Source organism: Rattus norvegicus, chromosome 2 (genome assembly GCF_021556685.1).
Source record: "Rattus norvegicus strain SHRSP/BbbUtx chromosome 2, alternate assembly SHRSP_T2T, whole genome shotgun sequence".
Lineage (NCBI taxonomy): Eukaryota > Metazoa > Chordata > Mammalia > Rodentia > Muridae > Rattus > Rattus norvegicus.
In genome coordinates, this window is record NC_141535.1 from 110,482,984 (window position 1) to 110,497,942 (window position 14,959).

General features: G+C 41.8%; 1 protein-coding gene across 4 annotated transcripts in view; it reads right to left on the reverse strand.

Moving 5' to 3' along the window:
- The window catches only part of Nlgn1 (neuroligin 1), a 905,434-nt gene extending 890,676 nt beyond the window's left edge, over window positions 1-14,758 (reverse strand). For 2 of the 4 annotated variants that reach the window (XM_087614472.1, XM_087614442.1), the window contains exon 1: window positions 12,248-12,663. The gene's annotated coding sequence lies outside the window, so the exon portion shown is untranslated. Of the gene's footprint in view, window positions 1-12,247; window positions 12,664-13,960 lie in introns of those variants that run through there. The other 2 variants (XM_087614475.1, XM_087614453.1) reach the window with 2 other exon arrangements.
- Window positions 14,759-14,959: the final 201 nt, after the last annotated feature.

Consider the following 14,959-nt stretch of genomic DNA (forward strand, 5'->3'; position numbering starts at 1 on the left):
AGATAGAAAATGCAGAGCCAAGAAAGTTGGATGCGACATAGACTCCTGCATTTTACGACCCACCTGACAAAGGTGCCGCCTACAGAGTTACGCGGAGCAGCAGAGCGAACTTGTTTTCTTTTAGCCCTGCTCATTTTTTCAGTCTTATTTCTCATGCCCTGATTCCTTCATCACCAGTCCTTCCCCTGGGATTCTGCTTTGGACCCTGCCTAGGTTTGTAAAGCAATTCTTCTAGAAACCACAGGAATAGAACCTAGGCTTGATATCCCCGGAAATGACCTCTCTTGAAAGTGACCTTCCCAATCAGACATCTACCTGTTCTATGCTTCTTACATTACCTATAGCCTGGGAGAAGGAAATTTTTGAGCCAACTTTCTTGTACTGTGCTCTCAGCTGCTGACTCTGTGCTGAGGCTTCCCCAATAGTCCAAGGATACAATGAAGTATTTTGAATTAGGATTCTTTTGTTTTAGGTAGAGAGTAGTGCCTTTTGTCAGAGGTCCTTTACCAACTACAGGGATTGGGCAGCAAAGCAATTATGTCCATGACAAAACAAAGTGTAGACCAAAAGATAAATAAGTCTCTGTTTCCCATGTGACCTGCACATTTCCGAGCATCTTGCTCCTTTCTCGTCTATGAGGATAGGAATAATTTTCCTAAGTGCTTCGTGCCCCTTTCACATGTGAGTGGTCACCTGGAACTTTCAATTAAATCAGGTAAATAGCTGTATGGATTTATGCTTATGAAGATACATGTGTGTTACTATTTAGAAGCTTTGGAGCAGCAGGAGAAAGCAGGGATGTGTTGCCATCAAAGACTCCCTCTCTCCTCCTCCTCCCCTACATTTACAGAGGTTGTGCTACTTACTCTCAAGAGCAGGACCTCACTCTCTTCCCTTTCTCTGATGTGAATGGCAGAGAGCATGCCTACAGGTCACACTGCTCTATGGGGCCCCCACAGTTCTTGGAAGTTTGAGAGAAGACGAGACCAGGCAAGAATATTTTGAAAATGAATGCTTGGACTATTTCCAGAAGTTTCTCTACACCGGAAGTATCGTAACACACCTGCTCATGACAAACTATGCTCATGCTCAAGTCTTCCCACTGATTCCCTTCCTGGTCCCAAGGCAGGATCTGACTACCTTATTCTGACTACCTGCCCCAGAATGAGCCACTGTCTTCACTGAGTGGATTGATACAGAATCGAGAGGGACGTGGCGATTCTGTGTGCCCTTTAGTAGGAACAGAAGTATAAATCTCACTTGACATTGTGCTTTATAGATCTTCGCAAGGGTTACATTTTCTAAGGAAATGTCAAATATCATCATTGGGCATTAAAAGGCAAGTTTTCACCAAACAAAACCTCTCCCTTTTAAGCAAATAGAGCAGAGAACACTTTGCTTATGAACATCTTGCACTCAGAAGATAGGAGAGGATTAACTGAAGGATGTCGGTGTTGCAGAGTATTTGGGTGCAGGATTGCTCTCATAATGGCTAAGAGCAGGAGGAAAACCCAAGCAAAATTGTAGTGTAAGGAATTGTGTGTAAAATAGTTTGCTTTCTGTTGCTGCGAGAAAACACTGTCAAAATCTAACTTATGGAAGACAGAGTTTATTTAGCCTACGGTTTTCTGTGCCTCATCAAGGGAAGCTAAGGGAGGAACTCAAAGCAAGTACCTAGAAGCAAGAAATTAAGCGGAGAAGGGAGGAAGGCTGCTTTCTGACTTGCTTCCCCAGTTCTCGTTTGGCTACCTTTCTTATATTGCCCCAGTCCGGGCCACCTGCCTAGGGCTAGTACCACCACAGGATGGGCTCTCCCACAGACACTGACACAGACTAATGCAGTCAATACTGAGATCCCTTCTTCCCAGGATTCCAAGTGGACTCTGAAGTTGTCTCTGACACCTCCCGTTACCCCACTCTCTCTCACTATTTCTGTATATCCAATCTCCTTTAAATAACATCTTTCCTAGACCTTCCTAAAAGCGTAACTCCTAACTCCCCTCTTTTTCAGTTCTGAAAATTATTGCCAACACAACTAATTGTATGCATTATAGCAATTAAGATGTAAAATATTTGGTGCTGGTGTCTCTTGCCTGCAAAATTAGGGCGTATAATAATTATACACAGATCAGTATCATTAAGTCCAACTCTGCTGCCATGCAAAATAACCAAGTTATTTTTCTCTGGGCTTCACTTTTGCAACTTGTAAACTAAGAAAGTTCCCTTTAAATTTGACACTTTGTTGGCTACCTCCTATAGCCAGGCAGAAACCTCACTGGAGTTATAGGGGCACCAACTCACCCACAAAATTTTTGAGTCAAAATTTATCCTGTCTACAGCAAATGCAGAGACAGGGGATAGTGTAGAGACTGAGGGAATGGCCAACCAATAACCTGCCTAACTTGAGACCCATATCACATGCTCTATCCCCGATACTATTAGTGGCATTCTGTTATGCTTGCAAACAGGAGCCTAGCATAACTATCCTCTGAGAGTCCTCACCCAGCAGCTGGCTGAAACAGATGCTGAGACCCATAGCCAAGCATTGCATGGAGCTTGAGGAGTCTTATGGAAAAGTTGGGGGAAGAATTGAGGGCCCTAAAGGGAACAGGACTCCACAGGAAGACCAACAGAGTCAACTTCTCTGGACCCTTGGGGGCTCTGACCCTGGGGGGCTCTCAGAGACTGAACCACCAACCCAAGAGCATACACAGGCTGGACCTACCCTCCTCCTGACACTGCACATATGCAGCAGAAGTACAGTTTGGTTTTCATGTGGGTCTCCCGCCCCCAACAACTAGAGCGGGAGCTGTCCCTAAAGCTGTTGCCTGTCTGTGAAATAAGTTCCCCAGACTGGCTGCCTTGTGAGAAAGAAGGAGAAGGGGAGGAGAGATGGAGGGAGGGACTGGGTGAGGATAGGTCAGGAAGGGTGCAGCACTCTGGATGAAAAGTGAATAAATTTTTAAAAATCGACTCTTTAAGCCTTTTAGCTAGAAAAAAAAAGCCATGGGAAATCTAAAATTTTTTTAAATAATTATTTATTATTACAATGACTTATAGATTCCCTGAATCAAAAATGGTGACTTGTCTTTTCAGTTATGAAAATAGTTATTTGCAATACGAATATAATCTTAAGGCCCTATTCAGTGTCTGAGATTATAAACTATTGAATAAAACTGTTCATCTTAAAACCTACTATCTTCAATAACTTCCATATGGGGAAAACGGCAAAGTAGAGCTTTAAGAGTGTATAATTAATAATTCAGTGAAATCTTATTTTCATCAATATTAAATCTATTCCTTAAGCTCCCCAGTATTTTGATTGTACTAAGGGGTGCTATAGGAATATACCTAGTCCAGGGCAAAAAGGAAAAAGAATCTTCTTCATGTTCGGTAAATGAACTCACTTTTTCCTCAGGACAAATAACAGGTCAGAGCTTCCTCTGCTGTAACTAAGGCCCCAGAGAAGGAGAGTGGCTCCCGCCTAGAGAGCTTGTTACTCATCAGAAAGCAAGTGCCCAGCTTTTGGGCCTCTTAAGAGCAGTGGCAATTTTCAAATATAATACAAAGAAGCAACACGGTTGTCTGTGGGATTGCACAGTAAGAACTGTCAAGATATATCCACAAATAGGAGCCTCTGACTGATCTAACCAAAGACTCCTCTCTTTTTTCACTCACTTTTAAAAAGAGCATTGCAATGTGGTTGAGTAATGATAAAATTTTAAAAAGGGAAATTTCATTTTTCACCTTCCAATTTTCCCCTGCTCCCTTTTACTGATTACTCCCTTTAAAGCAGAACATTTATATATAGTGATAGTTAATTTCTTTGTAACTTTTCTTTGTTCTTGATGGAAAATGAATTTTCTTCTTGCCTCTGCCCACCTTTGCATCCTAGATTTGGCTTCAAATTATTCACTGATCTTTCTAATTTGGTATGTCTGGGGAGAGGTGTATCTAAATTCTAACTCTGCTCCATGGAACCTTCTGCATTACCTTAGAGTTGTTTTAAAAAACAAAGCAATACTGAGGCTGTAGCTCAGTGGCAGAGCACCTGCCTAGCAGGCATAAGGCCCCAGGTTCAATCCCCACTACTGGGAGAAAGAAAAGGGAGAGAAAGAAGATGAAATATGTATGTGTAAACCTAAAAAGCTTGTAAAATTTTAAAGGTATAATAGGCGATAAACACTAAAGTTATATAGTACGTATATATTTTAATCTTATCAATTTAAAGCAACATCTCTCTACTATTATACCTATTAAAGTACAACTTTAAATATATTTTTTATTTTAAACAGATTTTGATAATCTCACTCTCCCAAAGAAATGTTTAGAGCCAGAAAAAGTATTTATTTTAATTAATTACATTATTTATATATATATTTATATTTTAGTGTACAAAGAGGCAAGATTACTTAAAGTTGGCGATTTTATACATATTTGATTTGAGTTAACCCTCCTCTTCTTTCTCTCCCCATTTCCCCTCCCTCATCACCACATACACGCTTGAAGCCCCAGCGTTCCGTCTTTTGCCATATACTACATGCACTCTATGAACCACCTCACTTCTATTTGCTCCCTCTCATGGTCCCTTTTTGGATTCTTGGGAGCGACACCTACTCCCATACAAATACACATATAAATTATAGAAACTAACACCCAAACATGAGCATTTAAAGCATTGCCAGTGAGGTACAGGCGTACTAAGAGAATATCATATAACTGTTATCAGAGTCTGCTTTTCACATATGACTCTCCCATCTCTCCATCTAGCCTCTTGTTTATTTACTTTCCTTTCTGTGCACTAGCAGAGAACTTGCTCTATTTTCGGTATTGCACAATGAGGGTTGAGTATGATAAGAGATGAGTTACATTCTAATCATACTTCCTATGGGATCTGTTATAATCTCTTAACTAAATGTTTGAAGATTAATAGAATAACTTGTTGAGTTATCAGACTTGCATTGCCGTGTTTCCGAAATGAAGCTGCGTGAAGCAGTAAAGGTTCTCTCCTCCATTGTCTGACAGGCTCCTTCACAGCCTTCAGTGTGTCTGAAGCCAGGATGTGCCAGTTACTTAGTTATGTCCAGAGTTAGTTATGTAGCAGAGCAGTTCTAACTGCCTTGTGTGAAAACTGTGGACAACCCTTCTCATATCACCAGATCACCATCAATCCCAACATTATAGGTCAATTCAGCCACAATATAGGTCCGAGTTGCATTCTGAAAATCACCCACAGACCTATTTTTAATAAGGTCAACAAATCGTCAGCATCTGCTCTTTTAGAATGTATCAAGTGATTGGAATGAAATCCTGGGAGAGTTAGGTAGCCTTCTTTAAGAAATAATAGTTTACCTTCACATATACAAGATTGGTATACAAAATATTTAAATATATTTGAATATATATATATATATATATATACTCTTTAGAGAGATCCAACTTTACAGTTTTAGAGAAATACAATATTAAAATTTAGGTGAGAGAAAAGCATTATAGAATTATTAAATTAGGTAATTTCTCCTTTCTATGGTATTTAGAAAAAAACATATCCTATAATGGACTTTTGAGTTTTAGTGAAATTTGCTCTATTAAATAGCACTAAACATTGTTTAACCTAGAAGAAACTGAAGAAGCTGGCCATACCTTGGGCTCATGCGGCTGATCATAATTATCCTCCTGTGGGTTTGCTGATGTGGGAGCGACTACACAGGTTGAGATGAGGAAAGGCCAGGTAGATACTTAGAATCATACTCCAATCCTCTGACATGCAGTATACAAGAGTGTCCACTAACATGTGGATTTGTTTAGAACTCTATTTCACAATGCTGCTACTTTCAAACACACTTTCCATTAAAGCAAAGGGGGAAAGCATCTGTTCCCAATCCTAAACACAGATGGAGTGACTAATTATCATCTTACATTTGATTCATAACCAGCTCCCTTGGAGGCAGGGGGGCTCAGTTCAGAGGTGATGGCTCTGGTGGAAACTGCTTTAGGCATGGAGCCCAGAAAGAGAGCATTTGCACCAGAATGATGGCATGCTCTGAAAAATATTGTAACACACTGAAGGTAAACTGAGGAGACAGCCAACATCCATTTAAAAAAATCCACTTTAGAACTAAGAGAGTGATATCAGCCCCAGCCTTTTCGCAATTCATGGTTCTTGCACATTGTCGATTTGGTGAAAACTACTGGGTAGGAGTGAGGCTATTGATGTTCCAAATCTAGAAGACAAAATGGTGTGTGTGTGTGTGTGTGTGTGTGTGTGTGTGTGTGTGTGTGTGTGTGTGAGAGAGAGAGAGAGAGAGAGAGAGAGGTATAAACTCAGTGTAGTTATTTGTACTTCCCATCTTAGTTTCCCATCTGTCTACAAACTATAACATATACTCCTCTCAAAATAACTCAAACACTATCAGTATCTCTTTCCTTCTCTTACCTCTCATATGCTAAACATAGCAGATAACCTTAAATAATTTCCAAACCCATATACATTCAGGGGAAAAATTAATAAGTGATACACGGTAACACATCTATGTACTTATATTTACTACATTCTTTCTCCTTTTCCAAACAATTGAAAACAGCCAATTAAACAACAAACATTTCTCCAAACATTAAAGTCTTGAAACTTAAGTTAAAGCTTAAACTTTCAGTTTTAATAATAAAGCAGAGTGAAGTAGAGTGGCCAAGAACACCTATTCCAATGAGATACAGGCTTTCTCTGAGTTTTCTTGAAATTAAGTTAGAAGGAAAAATACAAGTTTTCCATGTTTTAAAGGGGAAAGATAATGTTTGAGAGAAGCCCACGGGCACATGGAATAAAAGTAGGCCTGCCTATTTCATAGTTGCCTGGAGAATATAAAGTATTTCCTTTAAAAGTGGAACCTCAGGCTGGAGAGATGGCTTAGTGGTTGAGTGCACTGACTGCTCTTCCAGAGGTCCTGAGTTCAAATCCCAGCAACCACATGGTGGCTCACAACCATCTGTAATGGGATCCGATGACCTCTTCTGGTGTGTCTGAAGACAGCTACAGTGTACTTATATACATTAAATAAACCTTTAAAAAATAAAATAAAATAAAATAATAAAAAAGTGAACAAGGATGGAATATCTGGTAACTCACCCCTGCTCCAGCACACAGTGCACTCATGCTTTGAAAGACAGCTCTGGTAGAAGCCACTCACTCAGTATAAAGAAGGCGTAGAAATGAGACGGTAATGATTGTGCAAAAGAGATACCAGAGGATAATGGAGTGCCAGTGAGCATGACACATTGTAATCTCCATGAAATTATCCAGACATTATGGGCTTTGGGAAAATTATTTCCTAAATTTTTCAATATACAAAATTATCTCCTAAACTAGTTTTGAATATGTTCAGTAAATGTGAAATAATTAAACCCAAGGATCTTCTGCATAAATATCAAAATAAACCTTTTTTTTTAATTTGGAGAAAACTAAAATCAAGTCATTCTTTAAAAGAGTAATGGGCAGAGGGAGGGGGAAGGGGGATGGGAGAGGAGGAAAAAGGGATAACATTTGAAATGTACATACATAAAATATCCAATAAAAATAAAAACAAAAACAAACAAAAAAAATCACATAAAAAGAGTAATGGGCCAAAGCATCTCATCTCTCGAACTGGTCCTAAGTCAGGATGGTAAGAAATATGGATGAGGACACATGACCTATTTGGCAAGGAAGACATGCTTTGATTTCATGGCCTGATATAGTTATGCCAGAGAAGTAAAATGTCCGGTGTACATGTGCAGTGTTCCATAATTTAGTGTTCATCACTCTCCCATCCAAAATACATTTTTCAATTCTCCAAGTTGTATTAAAAACAAACAAACATGAAAACCTGTGCAACATCCCAGGAAAATTGCATGCACTCTATTTTAGAAGCTTGAACTCTGATATGAACTTAACTTATGGCCATGGATCCAGAGATCGGTTTGATTACATTTTGTGTATTTGTTTTTAATGTAAGCATTCTGATTCATGAGAGATTGCAGAAGGTGAGCGTGAGAACTGCAGGAAGCCCTCTTAGTTAACCTCCTCCCTCCCTCCTCTCAGTTAACATTGCTTCAGTGTAAGGGTGAGTCCATCACTTCTACAGAAAAATCAGACTCTCCTGCAGCCAGCCCCCAAGTGGGCAAGACTGAGTCTGTATGGGAATGCAAAGTCCCGCCTTCTATAAGTTATTAGGTAGAGTAGGAGTGGGCTGTGCTTTAGTTTTTCTACATTGGCCTTATGGGAACTCAGCTGACAGTGCCTGGGAGAACTTTCATTAATAACATTAGGAAGTTCCATGAGAGAAAGACTGCTCCCTGCTTTTAATGTCTACATGTGTAAAGAGGTTTGGCTGCTTCTGCAATAGCCACATTGGTCCCAGGATAGACAGTCGACTGACATATGATTATGCTCCCATCATTAAATTGCTAAATTAGCCAACCTTTGCTCATCACACCTCGAGCATCATTGACTGAGACTGAGTGACAGTCTTATTTGTAAAGGTCTTCACTGGGCACTTCCTGCTATATTATGCCTTTGTTTTCCTGAACACTTATAGTTGAACTTAAAGGACTCATCATACAACTCTACCATTGTACTACATCCCTAGTTCTTTACTGGGATCATTGGAAACTCACAACCTCAAACTACCTAACAATCACCATATTTTATATCTCTACATTGAACAAAGCTGAACACAAATTAACTTCCAATAAACTTATAGAGAATCATTTTAAATAAATAGAAAAAATACTAGACAAGTGGATTGGCCACCCATAGCAATTCTGATATGTCTTTGTACTGCAGGTTTCTTACTTGTAAGTGTATCCTTTATTGCCATAATTAGATAAGCAGTTAAGAAGCATAACTGTTAAGTTTTGCTTTTGTTCATGCTGACAAGTCTGTCCAGAAAACTATTAATTTACCCAGTGTCATCAACAGCATGTGATCCCTTGCAAATCATTTGAAAGCAATATTAAACCCAATATTTACATTTTATTTCCTCTGACATTCTTCACATAATTGACCACTTCCTCATTTGTAAATATAAACAGTAAACTTGATTGCTTTGCTTTATAGACTAGAGGGTGTGGCAATGTTTGAGGAGGAATGTGTTAAGAAGACAAAGCTTCTCTGTTCTGTCCCCTTATTGTCTAAGAATTGTCATGATTAATTCACCAACGTTTATCATGCAAAAACAATATGCCCTTGTCTTTCTTACCTTCCTGAACTATTTAGATGACTTATATGTATTTATTTTATTCTATGATTGTAGCAAGCAATACTAGTTTTCAAGTTCAAGTCTGTAACCTCCTCAAAGATTCTGATATTGTTCAGGATATCAAAAACATACCAATATGTTTATACTGACATCAGATATGTAGGAGTTGTCACTGGACAAGGGTCTAATGCAATAAGAAACGGAAGTTCATGGGAAAATGATCATACTGCACAAGAGGCTCACTGCCCAAAGAGCTTGTGTGGTCCCTTCAGTCTCTTGGAATTCTTCTCTCCGTCTTCCTTCTTTATACCAGCTCAAAAAGTCCCATTTCTTACTTTAGAACAGGCCCCCCTAACACTTACACACAAAGGAAAAGAGTGAGGAAGGAACAGATTCTCTCTTCCTACTCCAGAGCGATGCTCTTACCCATGGCCACTTTTTTCACACAGGGATGCTTGGCAATGTCTGGAAATATTGTTAGGGTAGAGTAAACGCCTTGTATATTGTTAAACATCCTCAATGTACAGAATCTTTGCCACAACAAATAATAAAAAACTAAGCAGTCCCAAATAACAGTAGTGTCAAGCTTGGGGAGTTCTGAGATTAAGTGTTCTCTTTGTCACCATGTCCTTCTGGTGAACCAGAAATCATATGTGAGATGATGGGCATGGAAGCAAGCTTCTGATCATGACAACAAAAAACAAAGATGATGGGAGACTCTTAATTGCTTGAATTCAATGCTTTTTCAGTTGTCTGTTTTTTACTTCTCTTTATATGATACTAAATAAACCTTACTTTCCTAATCCACTGCTAGACTATTAATTATTTCATGGTGAAATCCAGTTGTGAAGAATATGTGTTATTCATGTGTGGTCTTCTCTATGTTCTGGCATGGGGATAAGAATTCTAAATGCAATGATAAATCAGGTATGGTTTCTGATCTGACCTGTAGCTATTCACCATCCAGTAAAGACACCAGACATTGGAACATGAAAAGTAGATGCTCATGAGATCAGTAGCATATCAGAGGAAGGATGCTGGACAGTGGGTGTGTAGGGGGCTGGATCTACTAGGATGATGTAACACAAGCAAAAAATAAGAATCACGCGACTGAGCCAAAGGGTAGACTTTGGAATAGCAACAGATAAAGGAAGTTTCCATGTAAAGTTTGTGAAGAGTTGATTCTCATGATATTTGGATGTTGGCAGGTAGACTACCCAAACCATTGGGCAATGTTGATACCTTCAAGACTGGTCTTAAGTCTTAGAAGAACAAGTGTGGTAAATGACTGACATACAGCTAAGAGTTCATTATCTAACAATCTGAAAATGGTCATCAAATGTCACATAAGAAAGACAGAACATGACAAAGTCCATCAGATTCTACTGTTAATCTGTTGACATCTCTGGTCTTTTTGTGCTTTTCAGCTGTGCTTTGCATTACAAAAATTACCTTTGCATAGTAATTTATGAAGGAACTCTTTAGTGGGTTTAGAGCCTTCTAGAGACATCCATGACTAAGCTTTGCTAAAAATGTTAAAAATTGTTTTAACACTTGGAAACGCAGAGAAATGTATGTCAATTATATGAGATACATAGAGATAGATAGATAGATAGATAGATAATACCATTGACTCATAAAATTAAATAACATCAAAGATAAAAATGCAAATATCTAGTCTTAGATTTGAACCTGTGTTCTATAGCTACTTAATAGCTTTCAGTTTTAATTTTATTTATGAACCTAAAGTAGTAATTTAAGGCAAGTTGACATAAGAGCAGGACTTATCCCGGAATAACTGTTTGAAAATGCTAAAAGTGGAATAAAACCTCAGAAACTAGGGTTGGAAGAGAAGGCAGTGTGTCTTTCAGGGTAGTCATCTGACCCTGCACAGAGTCAGCTAGACTTTCAGGCAACCCTTCCCCCACCAGAAACAATCAGAGAAGCTTCTAGGCCTACCTTCCTGTGTAGCCCTGTTCCAACTGCAAACAATCCAAGCATTTCTATGTGGCAATAGGGTATCACTAAAGAAAAATGGGAATTTTCACAAAACAAAACCATAGAAAAAATTAAACTTGACAGACAGCAATACTGGTGGGAGGGGGCATCCCCAAAGAGGCCTTTCTCACTCCAAAACCCCAGGATCTCTTGCTTCTGAAAGATTACCATTTCTCCTTTAGCTAGAAGGATTGTATGGACTAAATGTAGACAAGCAGGCTTACAAAAAACTCCTTTTAATCACTCCGTGTTATCAGAAGGCCTGAGCAATGATTAACTTGCACATTCTCTGTGAATCACTCCATCACTAGGCACTGCAAGGAGACTGAGATTCATTCCCTGCCAAGGGCACAGTAAACTTAATGGGTTTTTGCATTTTGCATTAGATATTCTAAATACACACATGGTCTTCGCTGCTCAACTCATTTCAAAAGAAAACTGCCACTCGCTGTAGGTTGTAATAGCTGACAACGATGAGAAATTTTATAGATTTTGCACTCTAGCGCACACACGCGCGCACACACATACACACACACACACCTCCTCTACATGCCATATTTTTTTAAAAAATTACAATCCTATTAATAGTCAAGTATAATTAATTTTGAGAAATGTATCAAGGCACTGTAATTTCAAATATAGCATGAAACTTCCAGTTACTTAAGTAAAATAGTCTACAGTAGTTTCAGTATAAAAAGAGGGAAATTGGAGTGTCAACATTCTATTAAAACGGACAATGAAAGAGAGAGGGTTAACTATCTAAATTCACATATCCCCAGCCCTACATCTACTATTAAGGCCCTAGAAATGAGAACAAAAAGAAAAGAAAGAGAAAACAGTGGTATAGGCCGGAGCTTATTAGAATAATCACAAATGAATCAAATATGGGACATATTTCCCTCATTCCTATAACAGCTTAACTGCTTCCTCTGGAATAAATTATTTCTCATTCAAAAAATCTCATCCTAAATATTATAAATTTTACTGCGGGTTGCTGTATTATTATTTCTACTCACAAGGCATTGTGCTGAGGCAGGCAGGAGTCGGTGGCAACCCTTTTAAACCTTTGGGTGGACTACCCTCTCTTCCCGGGAGAGTTTATTGCCCAACAATGCATAATCTATTAGTAGCTCCTCGCGGGGGATCCAGAAAGTGACATCTTGACTTGAACCAGCACGCAGATAGGAAAGCCACTTCGAAGGAAACCTTGCAGCGAAGAAGAGCAACTTTCTAATTCCTGTCAAACTAAGAGGCGGAACCAAGCCCAGAAGTAGCCTCAAGGCCTGGAAAGAGCAGATCAGAGAGCAGACTCCACACTCCAGCCAAGGCTCAAGGAAGGCTTTGCTTCTGGAGGTGGCATTGTTCCTCCATCCCCTCAGCCTCCGCGTCTCTCCTCCGCGGACTCTCAGAATCAGTGCCTTTCTCGGGTACCTCTCCGCCGACCTCCGGGCTCTGGGTGTCCGGGTCTCAGGGCGCACCCAGGCAGGCTCACTGCAGAGGCTGGGGCGCCGCTCAGAAGACTCGGAGCCTCCGCTCGAGTCCGCCCCGACCGGGGCAGCGCGCAGCGCACACTCACTGTCTCGCTCCTCTCGGTTTCCCTGGCTCCCACGGACTCGGCTGGCCTCTCACCACCCACTCGGGTTCGCCTTTCCTGCCTTGGCTTCCCACACCAGCTCGGCACCGCCGCCACAGCCGCGTCCTGACACTCCGAACCCGCGCAGGCCGGGATGAAGGGATGCCAGGGTCAGGGATGCACCGGGAAGAGCAGAAGAGCGGCCAAGGCGAGCCGGGGCAGGTGGGGAGTCGCGGGGTGCCGGCGAGGGCGTGCGCAAGCGAGCCCCCGAGAAAGATGCGTGTGCTCGGCCACCGCGCTGGAAGAAGGACCGAGGGGGCAGGATGCAACGTGGAGAACGCCCACCGCGAGGGTGCGCAAAACCGGCGATTTGCAAAGTGCCAGGGCCAGACAGGCAGAGGGGGAGGAAGGAGGCTGGCTGAAGACCAGGAACAGAGAGAAGAGCCCACTTCTCCATCAAAAGGTCGGTTCGGTTAACGCATCCCCAGAGCAGGAGTTAATCCGGGACTGGATATAGAGTAAAAGGTGGGTTTTAAAGGACTTGCTGGCTGCAAAGGTCTTACGCTACACTTAGCTCCCTCTCTCTCAACTCTGGGGATTTGCCCTCCCAGTGACACAACTGGCACCATTCAGGAGCTGAAGCCCACTCTCCTCGTTTATCTGCAATTTGGATATTCTATGAACCCCGGGATTGAAGAAACCACCCAGTCCATTAAAGTTCATTATTTTTTATTTGTATTCTCATCAGAAGATAATAGTGAAGAGTTGGCACCAAGACGTGTTTAAAACATTGATCGACATGGCATTTTGTTGTTGTTGTTGTCATTGTTGTTACTGTTGTTGCATAAAGGGCAAAATGTATTTAAGATCGCTAAAAGACAGAGGGGTGTACTGGGAAACTCAATCAAGTGGGGGGAATAAAAGACACATTTAAACTGTAACCGACTATCACACCTTTAACACAGTCACCCTCCCCAGCGTCAAGCCCTCCTCCTGGGCCCAGGGGAATTGAAAAAGGTGGAGCGAGGCGGAGAACAGGGTTGGGGTAGGGTTGGTGGAAAGGGTGAGGGCAGGGAGGGGATGGAGCAGGAAGTTATCAGCGGTTCCCAGGACCAAGGTAAACACCGGGCCTGGTGGACTCAAGAGGCCCCCTTACCTTCTCTCTAAGCCCCGGTTGTACCTGCTTTGCAACCAGAAACACTTCTTGGTGCCTAGCGTGCAGCCTAATGATGGCCGAATGTTAAACAGTTCTTCACTCTCCCTCCCCTTGTTCAAAACCAGGATCAAAAGAATGTGAATAATGGTCTCTGAGTTCATCAGCTCCGGAACATTTCGCCGTGTCGGGAAGATGAAAACCAGGCTTTGGGGCGCGCGTATATGTATCAGAAGCTATCCGACCGATTTACAAACATATATACGTTCTTTGCATGTAAATCCAAAAGAAAAACACCCCAGAAACCTCTGGAGGAGGGAGGGGGGCTGGAGCAGCAAAACTTGGCAGAGCAAATGTATCCAAGGATTTCGAGCCAGAAGGCACCTACTTCGATACGCAGAATTCCTGAGAAGCTTTGGAGGAAGAAGAAGAAAAGATAAAAAATGAAATTATCCCCAAACACACACTTGAAACTGGAGACGCCTAAAAGAGAGTAGAAACGGAGATGATGAGATCTCCTGGGGACCACGGATCCGTCAGCCAAATGAGCAATCGCCTCGGAAAACCCTAGGCGGAGAGGTAGCTGCAGATGGGTCCCCTGCTCGCGTCCCCGCCGCTGCCGCTGCTACCTGTAGACACGCACACACACGCACACTCACGCGCGCACACACATTGGCTTCTTCTGCGCGCTCTCACTCCCTCTCTCTCCGCCCGTACGCTGGGAGCAGGAGTCTCAATACAACTAGATCTACCCTCCTGCCGCGCAGTCCTGCTCACCCTCTCCCGCCCACTCCTCACGCTGGCTTTAGAGCACATCGTCGCTTTCCCTGGATCTCGTGGAAGCCGCCACAGTGGCTGTCTAGGTGTTGGTGGTGGTTCCCTCCCTCTACTAAGTTCCACCCTCTCTGTTCCCTCCACCCCACGGTAGCCGAACCTCCTAGGTCCGCAACGCCCCGCAGCGCCCACAGCGCCTGCAAACGCCAGGGGTTTCAGGAAGGGTGA